Source organism: Macrobrachium rosenbergii, chromosome 13 (assembly GCF_040412425.1).
Source record: "Macrobrachium rosenbergii isolate ZJJX-2024 chromosome 13, ASM4041242v1, whole genome shotgun sequence".
NCBI classification, from domain to species: Eukaryota; Metazoa; Arthropoda; class Malacostraca; order Decapoda; family Palaemonidae; genus Macrobrachium; species Macrobrachium rosenbergii.
In genome coordinates this window covers 10,606,630-10,624,129 of record NC_089753.1, presented here as the reverse complement: position 1 = coordinate 10,624,129, position 17,500 = coordinate 10,606,630, and the positions used below count along the sequence as shown (strand labels likewise).

The window sequence follows — 17,500 nt, the reverse complement described above, 5'->3', positions numbered from 1 at the left end:
TACACGAGAAAATTATCAAGAGAAAATTATTTCGAGTTTTGCAATTTTGACAAAAATATGCATCATCATTTTTTAAAATTTGAAACTGATTATGAATCTATCATAAACAAAATGCTATAAAACTAGTGTTCAAACGATAATAAATTGGAAAAACTCGTAATACAGAAACTCTCATGGTAATCTGCATTCATTTTATGATCTTAGATTATAGCATCCTTTATCAGCCAACTAGATAACACATATCACGAAGGAAACCTATTCATCATAAACTGGAATCACCCACGATCATGAACGCATTTTCATAAACAAAAGGAAACATCACACGCAAAATATTCAAGATACGAGAACCTTCACCTCCATTGCAGCAGGGATGGTCAGAACATCTTGGAGGGCGGCCAAGAAACAATCTTGTCTAACCGGCAATAGTTCTAAGTGAGACCCGAAAATAAAACAAATAAAAAAAAAGAGTAAAAGCATACGCGTGACCTTGACTATATCAGAAACGTCATATTTATGGCATCAAGACGTATCGCATCAAGTAAACATCCGAATTCCCTGACCTAATTCTTGTATTTACGAACGGAGGTCACGAAGCCTCGCCACGCGGCCGATGACCCACACGGGTGGAATTCCCATTAATATTGGGAAAATGATTGACCCCATGTCCTTCCCAACAGAGTACACAGAGACTTAGTCCGTCTCCAGCTTAAAGCCTAATTCTCACGAGCGCCTGAACGATTGAACAGAGAGAACAGAATATACAATTTAGCCTTAAAGCCAAGCGTTGGGACCTATGAAGTCATTCAGCGCTGAAACGGAAACTGACAGTAAAAAGGTTTGAAAGGCGTAACAGGAGAAAAACCTCGCAGTTGCACTATGAAATAATTGGTAGGAGAGAGTGGAAAGTAAGATGGAAGAAAGAGAATATGAACGGGGGTACAAGAGAAGGAATGAAAGTTGTTGCAGATAGGGGCCGAAAGGACGCTGCAAAGAACCTTAAGTAATGCCTACAGTGCACCACGTGAGGTGCAATGACGGCACTAACCCCCTGCGGCAGGAGGACTGAAGAAGAAAAGGCTGAGAAGGGAGAGTTCCAAAACAGAGCGCAATGTCCTTCAAATATACTCTTGCCAGTGAGGTAGAAGGAGAAAAGTACACGTTACTCTAGGCTCAATACCATATTGTTTTCTAAAAGTTTTACTCCTAGTTTGACCTTACAGTGGAAAGCTCTACCTAATCCTGTACCTGAATCGTTGGAACTTCCCAGGTTTAAACTTGGTGCAAATGCTTTCGAGATGAGTAGGTTTATTTGTTATTTGCCTCACTTAACTTATGTGTTCTATCTTTTGCAGTGCTTTGGTATTTCTTTTTTAAATTTTGATCTTTACTTATGAATTTCCTCTTCCGTAATGGGCAGATTTTCCCTTCTGAGGCTCTTGTGTTTGTAGTAATCTGCTAGGATTGCAGCTTGCCTTGTAATCATAATAGTGAGGCAACTCTAGCCCTAACCGCGAAGAGACGCATGCGCAGAAATCCCTTAAAGAAACGATTCGCGTGACTCCGTACCGCAAATGGTTACGTGTATGCCCTTTGATACACGACGATCTCGTAGCACGTTGCGTGTGTCGTCGCAAAGCTGCAAAAGGGGAGGGGGCGTTTCCTCTGTCGCAACAAGGTCACAGAACTCAAAAAGTCTTGTGGCATGAATACGACAAAAGTTGTGCAATAATAATAATAATAATAATAATAATAATAATAATAATAATAATAATAATAATACACCAGTGTAAATCTCTGTATAAATACCAATATAATACTTTTGGACAAATTCTTCATCTTGTGATGTCACAACCTATCTCTTGAAAAGTCTTGCCAGTCCTCTGATACAAATTTATCTCTTATTTAAAAAAAAAACAGATATGTAATACCATCGTAACGCCACGCCACTATCCATAGGTATGAAAAATAAACATTCTTTATTAAAACACTTAAAATTCTTCCGTTAAGTGGAAACATTCTCGACATTCTGTTCACAAACCTGTCGACTGATATTCGAGAACACGAAACCCGCAGCAATTAGGTACAGTTATATAACCTTAATACATGTAGTATAAATTACAGATAAAAAACTGTTTTTACCCCCAAGACATCTCGTATACATTACAAATAAAACATCTTCTTTAACCTCAATACATCTCGTATACATTACAAATAAAGAATCTTCTTTAACCTCAATACATCTGGTACGAATAACAATTTCAAAAAATTTATTAATCATTCTCGATTACAGGAAACCTTTCAACACTTGAGTAACGTAACATGAAGTCAGCAAGAGCCATATGCAAGAACCGGCGCGTTATCAGATCAGCACCACCGATCAAATACCAGCAGAGAGGAGAAAGAAGTGGGCGTTGGACGAGTATTAAACCACGTGTGTCGGATACCGGGGGTGAAGATGACCCGGAGGTAAACATACGGCCTCTTCAGGATCGCGGCAGGTGTCCACTTAAAAATCCTGCCGTCACACGATATGCAAGGAATCTAGTAAAAAGGTGAGAATGAAGATAAAGAGGAATGAGGGATGGAAAAAGGCCACAAGGTAACGAGGGAATAGCAAAAGCTATGTTATGATACGTCCATATGCAAGATATTTTAAAGGTAAGCATCCAAAGAAAGGAAGAAAATTGAGAAAGGAGTGATTTAAGAAAAAAAAAAAGACTAGATAACTGGAACGTCCATACATAAAATAACGCATAATACAAAGGAAGAACAAGCAAATCAAAGCAAGGACAATGAGAACGGATAAGTATAAAAGAAAAAGAGAGTGGGAGAGGAATATATGTTAATGGTAAACCCACTGGCATCGGAAAATACGGTATATAAAAAATCAATAAATGAACCCATGAATAAAATATACGAAGATCAACTGATATGGTTTCCCTAGCCATGAATTATGAACAAACAAAATCGAAGAACAGAGAGGAAAACAAACAAGAATAAGAACATAAGATAGAAATCAGATTCAGTAACGATTTCTTGCCTGTCAACGACAAGCGCCGGAATTTTTATCTTTCCTCTGCTTTTCCTGTCTAAAAAGCTTTAATTCTTCAAGAAGCAGAATAACAGCTTCCCATCTTCCTACATTTCCATCCTCGGACCCGCACAAGATTAGGTCATTTGGTCGCCCGTCCAATTGACTTTCCGTTAAAGATGCCGGACTAATACATAATACAATTAAAGTAATATCATCATTCACTATAAAAACTGTGTGAAGTTCACTCTCGAAATTCTGGGGCATCTTCATTATCATAAAAAGTGGAATTTCGAAGGCCGTTAGACTGACTATCCCGGGGCAGGACGAGGTGGCCTGGCGAAGAAACAGTACGAGTCCCGAGAACGAGTGCTGGCCGGTGCGAGGGGTCGATCCTAAGGACTCCAACGGCGAAGACCACCACCTGACGGCATCCTAACTGTGCACTCATCCTAGGGTATAGGGCGATGCACCCTCACACACGCTCACACAAGAGAAGGCTGTTATACCCTTGAGCAAGCCCTAACTGTCCTCTTCCTCCTCCTCCTCCTCTTTCTTCTTTCTTCCTCCTCGTGTGGATGTGTTGGTTCCCCATCCTCTGGAAAAATATTTCGCCCTTGGCCAAAAGCCCTTTAAAAGTTCCGTTCAGGTTGATTTATCAAGTTGCGTCATCCGTAACGGAACTGTGTTCAGAACCACGGGGCGTTTATTATGGAAGCTGATTTCTTCGTCGTCTTTTTTCCTACAGTTCAATTTTTGTCTCTTCATTAATAATAATGATTATCATTATATGGCACTTAACCTGGGAAGTAAACTTCCTTTATTCTGATGAAAACTATAGAATTTTTACAACCGTATTCTTGACTTAGAAGGCAACATATGTGACTTCTTTACTGACACTTGCTGTTTTTTATCATTCTATTTGACACTTACCTCAATATACACCGCAAATTAATTAATTTATAGTGTTATCTTCATCTCCCATAATTAAGCCAAAATGTACATCATAATCCACAGCCAATAGGTTAAACCTATATAGTATCTATGTTATTATCACTCATTTCTTGACGAGGTGCTCCTTCACTTTCCTTATGATAGTGAGTTTAACTTTCACAGTCGGGACTTTCAGTTACCTAGACCGTGAGTAAACGCCGAAAGTGTTTCCTTCTCCTTTTACCTTAGTTTCAGCTTCAACGTACTTACTTCAGCTGCTAATTGGTTATTTTGTTGTTAAGTTGATAATTGTGTGTTACAGTAGTTGCACTTTGGTGTTACATATACGGTATATTCTTTGCTCTACTTTTCTCTCTTTTCCCACAAGAGAGTTTTCTGGAAGCCTACTTTTACAATATAGAATACAGTATAGAATTTTGGCCAAAGGCCAAGTGCTGGGACCTATGAAAACTTTTACCTTGGTTTCAGCTTCAACGTACTTACTTCAGCTGCTAATTGGTTGTTTTGTTGTTACGTTGTAATTGTGTGTTACAGTAGTTCACACTTTGGTATTACATATACGGTATATTCTTTGCTCTACTTTCTCTCTTTTCCCACAAGAGAGTTTTCTGGAAGCCTACTTTTACAATATAGAATACAGTATAGAATTTTGGCCAAAGGCCAAGTGCTGGGACCTATTAGGTCATTCAGCGCTGACACGGAAATTGACAGTAAAAGGTTTGAAAAGGTGCAACAGGAGGAAAACATTGCAGTTGCACTGTGAATCAATTGGTAGGAGAGGGTGGAAAGTAAGATGGAAGAAAGAAAGAATGAACGGAGCTAGCGTAAAAGGAATGCAAGGGGTTGCAGATAGTGGCCGAAGGGACGCTGCAAAGAACCTTTAGCTTTTGTAATATAAGCAAGCTCGTAGTCTTTAGGCCTATAATGTCAGAACATAGTTTTTATATTTTAATTTTCTTTAGTCATTACTTATATTTTTATCGTAAAGGCGATTCAGGCATTACTTGGTTGTTGTTGTGCATTGATTTTTTTTGGGTGGAGTCAAACGCACTCTCACCATGAATTATTACATAAAATAGGATTACATCTGCTTAAAAAGTATATAAGTATCTACATGCACAAACTTTTCTTAAAAAAAGGCCATATAAAACTTTCCTGAGATTTTACATCAACGTATTGACAATCTCAATTATCCTCATGGCTCCTGGGGAGTCACTTTGTCCTGAAAAACATACACACTTGCCAACTAGACTGAGATAATCAAACCAACTCCCTGTGACGAACCTACATCCAAGCATCGAGAGCTGAAGGTCACAAAATTTTAGCAAATTACTCAACTAAAAATAAATCTTTTAGAATTACTCGAGAAAAAAAAACTTTCAAAATCACCAGAGAAAAAATAAAACTTTCAAAATTAGAAGAAAGAACACTTACAAAATTACTCGAGAAAAAATTATATTTTAAAAATACACTGGGCTTAGATCGCTGAGTCTGCCGGTGTTAAGAAAGGGCTTCTTGTATAATCAGCAGGAAGACAATATGTCACTGGAAATGACGGCAATTACTACAGTAATTACACCTCTCCATAGGCATTTCGACTACTAATTACTTACTTTTCGTGACTTCAACTTATAAATGAGCATAGAATCATGAAAGTTTATAATTATTCTCAAGTCGGTCCCAAGCCCCGATAAAAGAACGGGATTAAGCTCTGGATTAAGTTAGCACTATGTAAGAAGCTAATTAATGAAATTCGGAACAAACATGAACAGCCTTGTTCAAGCGGCAATGAGCCATAATAAGTCCCGAAAGCCGACTGATCAATTATTACTGCCATCGATACACGAAACCTATTCTGTATACAGAATGACCAGGTACAGTTCAAGCTACAGGTTTTATAAAGTTCCGTGGAGCTTCTTTTTTTCCTGTAAGTGGCGCCTGTAACTTTTACAAAGAATTACCCTTGAGCAAATTACGTGACCTTAAATTGTAACAGGCCCACCTCATTGGCAAAGCGAGTGCCGCCACAGCAAATAAGGGTGTGTCTTGAAATTTACGCGTGTTAAACTAACAGGTTCAACCAGCAGGACCGTAAACTAAACCGATTGCTGCACCCCCTTGCATAATCTACTGTCTTTGTGTCCCTCGACTATAGTACCAGTCTCATTACGGTTTACGAGAGTTCTACAGTACATTATAAGCTCTCTCTCTCTCTCTCTCTCTCTCTCTCTCTCTCTCTCTCTCTCTCTCTCTCTCTCTGACAAAAACATATAGGCTATGCAGTGTGTGATAAATTCTATCATGACAAGTGACCACAGCGAATTCATTGCTCTTTGTTGAACTTGTTTTAACAAACTGTTTTTAGGTGGTTGCAAGAGAGACCTTCAAACGATTCAGAATTGATTATTGTATTGGCGACAAACTCCCAGTTACAGTGCAGCAAAAACTTGAGAAAGCTACGTGTTCGTCATTAAAAACTCTTATTAGAAAAGGTCCTTATACTATTTCAAGGTGCTTCTTTAAGAATCCAAAATAAGCTTAAAAAAAGTGAGGACCGACCCGAAGAAAACTATGAACTGTTTTAATAATCCGTTAAAACCCGCTTAAGATTTACAGTCATTCCAAAAATATATTTACTGACTCTCCTTGACTGTTGTCAGAAAACCCTATCCCATTAGCAGTTACAGAAAATTTACGTGGATAATATCGACCAGCAAATACTGAACGACTCACAAACTTCGATTTAGCAAACTCGACTACGGATGACTTTGATCAACAAACATTAAAAATCAGAAATTTGCTATTTATCAAACTGTCGAAATGAACGGTATTTCCAGCCTCAAGGTGCGACACTCAGTGATGGGGAGCCATCTATATATAAGAAAAGGTGAGGGACTGTTTTACATAGGAAATGTATCAAATACTTATAAAATTACAATAGGGGAAAAACCAAAGCCACGGCAAACGACTGCCTAACAAAAACTACGGGACCTTTTTACAATTTTATTATCGGAATATTATAACATTTACAAACAAGGGAATTTTAAAACCAGGACAATGATTTCCTGACAAAGGTCAAGGTAAATCAAGACAATGTGCCCTAATTAAGGTTCCCCCACCCCCTAGTCCTGAAACACACGAAGTGAGGACTTCTGAAGACCATGGTACGTCTAGGTTATGGAACAGAATGGAGAATTTAGGCCTAAGGCCAAGCACTGGGACCTACGAGGTCATTCAGCGTTGAAACGGAAACTGACAGTAAGAAGGTATGAAAGGTGTAACAGGAGGAAAACCTAGCAGTTGTACAATGAAACAACTGTTAGGAGAGGGTGGAAAGTCAGACGGAAGAAAGAAAAAAATGAACAGAGGTGCAATAAAAGGTTGCAGCTAGGGGTCGAAGGGACGCTGCAAAGACCCTTGAGTAGTGGCTACAGTGCACCACGTGAGGTGCGCTGACGGAACTACCCCTCTACGGGGGTCTAGGTTATGACCAGGGTCCAAAAGAGCTTGATGAGGGAGGGAGTAATTATCCTCCAAATCATTTTTATACGCTAGTTTACTAACGACAATTTCTTTGTCAAACAATCGGATAAATTTTTTTCACATCGAAATGTCGCCATAACATTAACGAAGTACTCGTTCATTTCGTCCTTGAATTTAGTAGCCGTTTAATAAATAACATACTGTTGGCTATTAATGTTTCTGGATGGAAGTTATCTCTCATTGTGCCTTGAAGTTTATCAATAGTTTGGTGGATCGATATTATCCACGTAGATCGGATTTTTCGGTATACTTCAGAAGTTTATGCTTTATCTTCTGTAACTGACATCGTAATAAAGTTTGATAATATAAAAACACACACACACACACACACACACACATTATATATATATATATATATATATATATATATATATATATATATATATATATATATATATATATATATATATATTATAGCTATAATATGTGTATATATATATATATATATATATATATATATATATATATATATATATCCTTATTTCTAGTTGTATCTCTTCTCTGACTCAGACAGCAATCTCGTGAGCCGGTACTTTCCCGGCGACAGGGTGCACCCACGGATAATAAGGCCCTTGGCCTGTCAGTTATGGGACGCTGTCCCCTTCTGTATTTCCCACTAGGCCTACAACCATAAACACTTTACACATATACCACAGAGTAAACACTGAATGATAATATTCTGAGGGATAAACGAATGTTTAATCAACGAAAAAAAGATTGATTTATCTCACACAAATACATAAAACACATATCTGCATCTCGCTTCATGTGATAGCAACCTATATCTTAGCTATAGGAACTTTGCTGCCCTTGGGGACCACACACGAATGATGTGTTCACAAACCGATGAAAAGGAATTTTACAATCAAGGGCAGAATTATGTGATCTACAACCGTCAAGAAAATACTATCCAGCTACTTTATGAGAGAGAGAGAGAGAGAGAGAGAGAGAGAGAGAGAGAGAGAGAGAGAGAGAGAGAGAGAGAGAGAGAGAGAGAGAGATTCTATTATTACAACAAATACAGCCACTACATAAAACTGTGCTGCACAATACCTGCACGAAAAGAACTAATAAAGATGAATAGGCCTACTTCCGTTCTAAAAGCATGCATGAATAGTTCTCTTGCGTGTGTATCTACTAATTTATCGGAAAGCGTTCCCTATTAAACCCATCTGTTTTCATGAATAATTCATCTTCCTGTTCTACGTTCCTTTCGATTTAATGGACATATTGTGTAAATACCAATAAATCTACGAAAAAAAGCTGCTTCAGAATGACCAATGAGAGAGAGAGAGAGAGAGAGAGAGAGAGAGAGAGAGAGAGAGAGAGAGAGAGAGAGAGATTGTGTGTTAATGATAAGACAAATATAAACAATTACATTTGGCAAGGCTACTTTAATCGCGTCAGTGGTTCTAGGCCTAGCATGCAATTTTGCCTGACAAAGGTATGCTTACTGCAGCTTGGTAAACAAACCACTGTACACTTGACTCTTTATACGCAATATCTTTTTTTTTTTTTTTGCACTGTGTTGTAAACCGCTGCAAAACAAACGTAAGTTTTACAGAAGCTGCATGCCCTCGTACTTACAAAGTTTATACAAACAATACAAACGCATGCAACATACATTACAAATGTCTAGCCGAAAAAATATCAAAATTTACTTCTATTGCACTTCCCTAGCATACGGTTGGTTATGTCAAATTACATAACATATGCCCTTATCACAAAAAACATTCTTTCATTAATCTTTCTTACCTATTTCCCTCAGAAGGCGGTACGAGTGAAGAGACAACTGGGCGCAAAGCGGATGGCACACCAACACCTTCACAGTCAAGCTTACACTGACGCTCCTCCAGTCCTACCTGTCTGAGGCTGTCTCGGCGTCTGACTGACACTACGGAGGAGGGAAAGAGGGGGAGGGGGCGGGGCTTACACAGTATAGCTGCGAGAATTTTGATGGTTTTATGGGGGTAATGGGCGTAGGACATATCATAATGACATGTCATAATTATAAAAAGGGAGTAATGAAAGGTTCTCGTAAATTTTAAGAAACGTTTGTGCTTATTTACCGAAAGGTCACATGTTGGTGCCAAGATTCGAAACACAAACTACGGCTCTTTATCTGTAGGTCCTACAGTCTACGATATTGATTAGCGGATCATTATAAGCTAATGCAGAATTATATTTTGCCTGAGACTAGCGGTTATGTCAACAAATATGATATATGATTATGACTGAATAAAAGATAATGATTATCAAGAATAACAAGAATGGCCAGGTGACACGGAATAACTAACAGGGCAGATATTAGTAATGATAGTGCCTAATAAATAATCATTTTGATAGATTTTTTGACGAAAATCATTATTGGCATAGTCAAGGCCATGTCTGACTCCCGTGCCATACAGTCTCTCTCTCTCTCTCTCTCTCTCTCTCTCTCTCTCTCTCTCTCTCTCTCTCTCTCTCTCTCTCTCTACAAAATGCAGTGTGTTAGTCTGGGCCTGATGTTATCGTTTTCTTAATCAATACATTGGCAAGAGCTCTATATAACAACACATATAATGCCTGATATTTGCACACACACGTGTATATATATACATATATATATGTGTGTCTGTTTATATATATATATATATATATATATATATATATATATATATATATATATATATATATATATGCATACACTCGTATATACATTACGTAACGTCAGTCTATTGATATTGTTTATCTTACTAAAGTTCGCTATGATCTGGGTATGCGCAAAATAAAACTGGGCGTACCATCAATATAATAAGACAGATTTGCTTTGTTATTTGGCTGTCTTGATTAACTCAGTGTCATGGAATGGCTGGTTGATCTACACGTAGATTAATCAGGACTATGTCACCAGTGCCACTTTCCTCAAAGTGGTACGATGTTGAAGGGAATAGAGGCCGGGTGTGGACGTCAGGACTCGTCCAAGAAGCCGTGAATAAAAATTGCATATTTCTCTGTTCTTCTCCATAGTCTCTATTTTCTATTCTTCAAATATAAACAATCTGCGATGAGGAAGCTATGGATAGTCTCTTCCTCTGAGATAGATAAATCTAACTATCCTTCATAGTTAGACTCTACACTGCTTCCTTCGCTATGCCATTTTCTTGCATTCTTCGAGTCTGGGCTATAGAAACTTTAGGTTACCTGTTCTAGTTGTCCTCGCTCTTAGAAGCAATGAACCTAAGAGCATAGCTAAGGACCTTGAATGAACCTAGCCTAATATAAGCATCCTTACTAACCCGTATCAAGTGGACTGAGTTCCCCGTATACTCTTCTGGTAATGGAACCGCTACTAACCACAGTTCATTCATCCTTATTATCATCATTGCTGTTAAAAACACCTTCTAACGGGAAATATGAGCATCCTTACTAACCCGTATCAAGTAGACTGAGTTCCCCGGAAACTCTTCTGGTAATGGAACCGGTACTAACCACAGCTCAGTCATCCTTATTATTATCATTGCTGTTAAAAATACATTTTAACTGGACATATAATGTAGTAAAGTGGTAATGTTCAAATATAATGTAGCAAAGATTGCGCATACAAAAACTCACTGCCATACTGAGTGCACTTGACTATATTGAGAATATATTCAGGTTATCAACTCATAAAACTTTGAAGGAAATACATGAAAATGTAACGATATTAACACCCCCCACCATTTTGAATAATGATAATAATGACACTTTGATTACGGACACAGCCTTCACGGTTCTACACTGGAGTCTGAAATCGAAATGAATGGGTGATAGGCCTACCTAACGAAAAAATAATGAAAAATGAGAACATTCTCTCCGTTACTAAGTCAGTTCACCAGCCTGTGTTTATGTGTTGATAGTGTCCTCGGGGCATGACTCACATGCGAGTTACGGAGTAATGCAACATAATAACGCCTGAAACTAATGATTTATAGCCGACTTCGAGAAGAATCATTTTCATCATTACCATGACGCGTGCTGTATTGTCTTGTCATTCGAAAGGCCGGGAACTTGGGATCCAGAGATCTCAAACTCCCGTTTTCTGTTTACGTTTTCTCTGATTCATTCTACTGTCTTCCTTCGTCATTTTTCCTTCTGCTCTCTGTCACTCATTGTTTCTCCCGGTGTAGATGTGAGGTCATCGAGATACCCACTTCATTGAACTCTGCACTAACAAATTTCATGGGCCGTAAAACTGGACGATATAACCCAAAGAAATTGAGAATGCGAAATGCGATCTCATCTGAGAGAAGCAAAGAAGTTATTTTTTTTTTATTAACACTTATATTTCAGTTTTTTCTATCTACACACACACACACACACATACACATGCACAACACAACGGACGTGCGCGCAAACACACACATAAACATATACTTATATGTAAATATATATATATATATATATATATATATATATATATATATATATATATATATATATATATATATATATATATATATAATGTGTGTGTGAAGTAAAAAATTTCCATGTAAATCACATAGGGGAAACACACAAGAACATATTTAACTAAAACGAGTTATAGCACTCCTGTTCTCTCTTTGCTCTATTTATATGTGGCAGTTTTTGTCTTCACTCTACCTTTCTTATACAGTTTAACATGATATACGCATACAGCATGTATATATATGTATATATATATATATGTATTGATTATATATATATATATATATATGTAAACACACACACACCCAATATATATATATATATATATATATATATATATATATATATATATATATATATATATATATATATATAGTTATATATTACTGTTATCATGACTTTCACAAGAAAATGTTAATGTTTGTTATACGCAGTTCCTAACTTTTTCCCTTTAATAACTTCAGGATATGTTCTGAAATCTGAGAACTAAATGTGCTTACACACACACACACATATTGAGAGAGAGAGAGAGCAAGTACATAGAATGTAACCTCGACATATGCAACAATAGCAGTGATTCAGCGTCAAACTGAATATAGCACTTTATAAATGAATTGTGAAGTCTTCCTATAAGTATCAACGATTCTTGATAAATCGAAGTCAAAGATGCTCAGCCAGCAACACATGTGATGTGCAAAGACGTAAGGTCTATTATAGGCTATATGGTGCTTCGAATACCACGATTTTCTGAACAATATCTACTGTCACGTGGTCTGTTGTGAGGTCAAACATGACGAAACAAACACGATAAAAGTAATAGCAAGTGTTTCCTTGCTGAGAACAGGAGTGAGCAATAATTGTCTTCGTTCTAATTCTGGGATAATTGTACCATTTCAACACTCTCTACACACCTGTCCTCTCTGGTACAGAAAACGAGAAGTTACGACAGACTCGGGGTTCGTCATGAGGGCAAATGACTAACAGAGAAACTAGTTTCGGAACCAGTTGAGATGGCGTGGATATCATTTTACTTTTGCTTACCTTTCAGCTGTTAAGTATTAGTTTATTATCTATTATGTTTTTCATTGTTACTTTCAGACCATTTTGTTCTGCTGAATATTTATTTAGGCTTATTTATTTAAATTTAGGCTTAGGTATCACGTTAACTATAACTTATTTGCTTATGACTGTTGCAGAATATTACTTCTACCTTTTTTTCTGTAACTAGATCAATAAACAATGTTCAAAACTAAAGAGTACAATAAACATTTTTTTTTACGGTGAGTATTGCGCCTTTTTTCAAAGATCGCTTTAGAACTATTTCTATGATTTAATATTTCTTTCTTTTTCTGTCAAAAATCGCACTAATCAGTCTGTCCGTCCAAAGACTGCCTGCACATTTTCTGTCCATACTTTTTATTATTATTATTATTATTATTATTATTATTATTATTTCTGTCTGCCCTTTTGATCTTAAAAGCTAAATAAAAACTGGAGGCTTGGACAGCTAAGTTAGAAAAAGCTGGTGAAATTTAAAGGTATGTTGAGCATCTACCCTCCAATCATCAAACATTATACTGTCTTCCTTAGGCCCGTATTAAACGTTTTTAGTTTTCTGGAAAAAAACTATTGTGCCAGCTTTGTCTGTCCGTCCGCACATTTTTTCTGTCCATACTTTTTCTGTCTGCCCTAACCTCAGTAGTTTTATTTGAGCATCTACCCTCCAATCATCAAACATAAAATTGTTATTTTATTTAAGCCATAATCGTGCGTCTGGCAACGATATAAGGCAGGCCACCACCAGGTTAAAGTTTCATGGACCGCGTTTTATACAGCATTATACCGAGACCACCGAAAGATAGATCTGTTTTCGGTGGCCTTGATTATACGATGTACAGAAAACTCGACTGCACCGGAGAAACTTCGGCTTAGGTTAAACGTTTAAGCTAAGGTTGAATATTAGTTTAAACTCAGGGTTGAAATATGTTAGGCTGATTATTAAATACTAAATAATTTAGGCTGATAATTAAATACTGAATATTTTAGGCTATTATTAATATTGCTCTTAGGCATAGCTTAGATATCTTAGACTTTGATTTTAAAATGCTTCCAGGCCTTGGACTAGTATTACATTTAGATTAGGCGAATGCTAGATATACTTTTAACGCTAGTCGATGGTGAAATACAGTTGAAATAGCACAATTAATTTCTTATGCACAAAAACTCACTTCGATGTGACTAACTGCGCCCAGCGTGGTGTGCGTTCAAGGACTAATTAACAATGCTTCATGTCTGTACGTATGTGCTTGTCCAAGGTCGGGAAATCATTGTAAGCGTGGTAACGTGGTTTGTGTGCCGTCACATCGATGAGTACAGTGATATATATATATATATATATATATATACAGTATATAATGTGTGAGTGTTCAACATCAAGCTGCCTCCATTAGCCGGGAGTGGCAACAAAGAAAGAATAACACAACAGTCACTTGCACATTCATACTTCAGCCGCTAAATCATGGATGGATGCCCTGTGCAATTAAACTTCCACAACATAATATAAGCAGCACACTGAAATCACTTGCACTGCACCATTCATTCCACAAATCCTGGATGTTGCAGCCTTTTCTATCCAATACCTCTTTCAAAACATCTAATCCAACCCATTCTAAGTTTTTCCCTCCTCCTTCCTCCTAACACCTAAGAATTATATACTTTTTCACAAACCTGCCATCGTCCACACCTTTAGCCTTCGTCATTCTAATCACATTCAACATCCACACTTCACTTCCATTAAGGAGAGTTGGATAACAATCCCTACATCCACAGACAATACCAGTATCTTTCCAACTTTTTGCACACACCTGCTGCCTTTCTTGTGTCACTTGTTCTGTGATTCACCTCTTCTCACGTTGTGCCATCATCCATTATCATCATCCATTGCATTTACCCCAAAATATCTCTAAAAACCAATCCACTGTAATTCTTACAGCACATACCTATGGATATATATATATATATATATATATATATATATATATATATATATATATATATATATATATATATATATAATTATATATATATACAGGTATATATATATATATATATATATATATATATATATATATATATATACAGGTATGCATATATACAGTATATGTGTGTGTCTTGGTGTAGATATATTTGAAATGGTGAACCCCATGAATGATCTATGAAGCATAGATGAATGATTAATTTTTTATCAAGACACCTATATTCGCTTCAACCAAGGTTTTCTGTAACACAAGTGGTAGTGATGTCAGTTCGCAGCGAAGAGCCGGCGTTCGATCACCGTACGCACAAGAATTAAGGGATGATTTGAGCCCGTTCCCTTAAATTCCAGAAAGCTTTCGTTGACTTAGGCAGCCAGTCGTGTACCTAGTTATTTACTTGACTTCTGTGGGTCGCAGTTGTGTCTGCAAAGATAAAGGGACAGACGTGGGTGTTCATTACTACGGCAAAATGTACACCATCAAAACGGGAGGTCGTCGACGAGTCAATAGTCAATACTGATCTTTTACAAAACGCTGTCAAGTTGAATGAGTTGCGAGGTACCTTCACATCAATGATATTGATTCATTAATCCCACTTCCACTTCTGACGGACCACGCATGCCAGGTTGCTCTCCAGAAAGATCAGTTAATCGACGGATCAAGAGGGATAAGTATAACAGATGAATTCTACAATCTTCTAACCTACTATAATTATTGTTAAACTTTCAAGACAGCTGGCCTTTACTACAAAACAACAGACAAACTCGATGCGCATATCAATGCTCACAGGACAAAGAACCAATGCTGAACTTTTATTCACTTCATGCACATGTGTCAACCGCGTTCTACTTGAAATTCAGCTCAGTACCTTCTACAATTACCAATGTATATTCATCGTAGTAGCTGAACCTTAGATATAATGAATACAATACAGTACTTGAGCTCCGGGAGGAGTATGAGCAAAACACCCAGTCATCGATGTAATATATAAAAAAAATAAAAGAAAAGAAAACTTTTGTTAATGTTCGCTACGCATAGCAGTACCGAGGAACGCACTCTGGACTAGATCAATAGCAGCGTTTTATGTAGGAACCACACATCTTCGACTCTTTGTTGTAGAGAACGGAACTTCTACGGCTTTCGAACTGATTCATCTTCGGAACCGAACCATCCGAGGAACGTTGACCGGATGTCTCTTCGTCAGGGTAAGGGCAAAATACGGTTTGTGTGTGTGTGTGTGTGTGTGTGTGTGGATGTGTACATGTTTTCTGATGCTTCTTCTTTCATCGGGAAGAATGAACTATGGGCGTCAATATACAGTAGCAGATATTAGTAACGCACAACACGATGAGTAGAGCCTCCGCGTTTACTAGTAACCTACAGTTTACAGTGCATTTTGCAAAGGAGGTTTACTTTCATATCCGTGTTCTATTAGAAGCGTATTTTCTCTGTTCACAAACGGATACATGATTTGGTGAGAGCTTCTTTAGCAAGGTAAAGGTCTTATTTAATCATTCCATATGAATGCGTAAAAGTTTCGTATAATAATGGTAATAAGTTATGTACAGTACTACTCTAATTGCTGTTACGGTTTAACTATAATTCACGTATTTCTCTCTCTCTCTCTCTCTCTCTCTCTCTCTCTCTCTCTCTCTCTCTCTGTAACCATATAAATAATGACCAAGTCCAAACCGGAAGGACCTCGAAGCGTTCATCCATCACTAGAGAGAGGGTGAAGACAAGTTTCGGGTAATGATAAACTCATACGCATATGATCACAGAAGCTTCGCACCTGCTGATCTGAACACTTACACGTTTGATAATAAATCAGCTTCAGGAAATTTCTTTCTTTCTCTCAAACTCATAATGGCCAATGAAACCGAAATTCAAAAGTTCTCAAAAATTTCAGGACCTGTAGCTTCCCACCAATGCAGCAAATGCGCCGCTCTGAGCGACTCTTTTAACACTTGGCAGGAACAGGGGTAGCTACCCTGTCTGTCAGGTACGACGGCAATGCTCATGACATTTTTCTAATACCATCATACTTATAATAGAAAAGTTATATTACAGTACTCTGCAACTTGTTGTATAAGAACTGGTAATAATTAAACGTGGAGTTCATTATTTATAGACTATCTGTGCTACGAATAGAAAAAAATAATGCAAGGACGCACGGTATTTGTTATGAAGTAGCATTACTAAAGCATCCGCTGTACTTTGGTCCTCCGGTCAGCGGCGTAGAACAACGTTAGGGCTGGCAACTACTTGGGTGGATGACTAACAATGACATCCAGCAGACGCCACTAGCATAAAAAAAAAAACAATTCAGTGCTTAAGCTAGACACTGACAACAGACCTTAGAAATCCAAAAAGTCAACGGTCAACGAGTTAAGGTACGATTTGTCGAGATGTTCCTTTGGGCGCACTGTAGGTCTGTTTTTTTATTTTTTTTTATAATGAAGAGGCCGAGATGGGCTAGATCAAGGCCTAAAGAATACAGCAAGATGGCCAC

At 37.5% G+C, this 17,500-nt stretch overlaps 1 protein-coding gene across 2 annotated transcripts in view; it reads right to left on the bottom strand.

Moving 5' to 3' along the window:
* The window catches only part of Rab23 (RAS oncogene family member Rab23), a 177,765-nt gene extending 168,341 nt beyond the window's left edge, over positions 1 to 9,424 (bottom strand). The window contains exon 1 of one of the 2 annotated variants that reach the window (XM_067114198.1): positions 9,284 to 9,424. The gene's annotated coding sequence lies outside the window, so the exon portion shown is untranslated. The remainder of the gene's footprint in view (positions 1 to 9,283) is intronic. The other variant, XM_067114200.1, reaches the window with a different exon arrangement.
* Between the last annotated feature and the right edge of the window lie 8,076 nt (positions 9,425 to 17,500).